This window comes from Penaeus monodon, chromosome 29, assembly GCF_015228065.2.
Source record: "Penaeus monodon isolate SGIC_2016 chromosome 29, NSTDA_Pmon_1, whole genome shotgun sequence".
In the NCBI taxonomy this organism is placed as follows: domain Eukaryota; kingdom Metazoa; phylum Arthropoda; class Malacostraca; order Decapoda; family Penaeidae; genus Penaeus; species Penaeus monodon.
Window position 1 is genome coordinate 33108406 of NC_051414.1, and position 1379 is coordinate 33109784.

Sequence of the window (1379 nt, forward strand, 5' to 3'; positions counted from 1 at the left end):
TTATGAGTAATGATTTTATTTTTTTCAGTTTTATATAGAAAGCATTAAAGTTTAATAGAGAACATATCCTGCACAGTCAGCCATATTGTATTTGTTCCAAAGAAAATTTGAAATTATAGTCCCAGTTATATTAGTAAACAGAAAGGCTTAATTCAGCTAAATATCTTGAATCTGCACTCATTTTACAATTTTTGCAAAGTAAATGAAACCTTTGAGTATGAATGGGATATTTGTTTTATATGATCAGAGATGTAAGCACCTCTGAATATAACAGTATGTTGAAAAGGGATTCCACATATTAATTATTGAAATTGTTTTGTTGCTAGGTTCAGAGACCTTTTAAAACACTAGTATACATACTGTTAAATAGTTTATTTTGCATGTAGTCTATGGAAATACCTATATTACTGTTCCCAAATTTAGAGCCGGTATAATCACATATATACATTAAAATCAGTTTTATGATTTGTATTAGGAAAACCTTTCAGGTTTTCAGTAGTATTTAAATGTAGTATTATCCAAAATCTTGTTTGCACAATGTAATGTCTAGTAAGTATGAATATTACAAGCAAGATATGTAAATTCAATTATGTAATGTAATGATAATTGTAGAGGTTTGGTTCCAAGTGTAAGATCACTATTAAAAATAATGTCATATTTTTCTATGTTGCAGGGGATTACATACATGTTAAATACTTTATTTTTATTTAATGTTTGTATGTATGTTATGTACGACCTTGCCTCAGTGAGATTACAATGTAAAAGAGGAAGTTGTGAAATCAGAAGTAGGAGCAGTAGAGAAAAAATAATTTAAAATGTTAGAAAGATATATGTTTTAACTATCTTTATTGGAAAAAAACAGATAAGCTAAAGTGTATTGCAGCCTTTTTGCCAAATATCTCCACAGAACATTTTTAGTCCATAGGTGTTGTGTTAGAAAATGTAAAAAGAAGGTTTGTAAAAGATGTTTTAAAAAGCTAGAGTAATTCAATTTGGTCTTGATGACGTTTTTATAGAGAGATTGTTTTTAGATGAACAAAGGTCAGCTGTAAGAAAATATGGATTTTGAGTGTAAGAGTCTTTACAAATAGGAGCTGCAAGATAGATCCAGTTCACCAATAGGAAGATGAAGAAAAAGATTGCTCAGTATACTGAATTCAGTATTAATAAAATAAGCATGATACTTGGAACCAGAAAAAAGCGCATGCATATATACACAGTATGTATTAACTGTAAGACCAATTATCTTTTAGTAATTGTTGGGTTTCTATTTCCACACTGCACCTCAGTCCACCTCACCAAAAATTGGGCAGTGTTCCAATAGTACTCTTTTGTCCCATATGAAAATGGTACAAGTATTTGTATTTGCCCCACTGTGC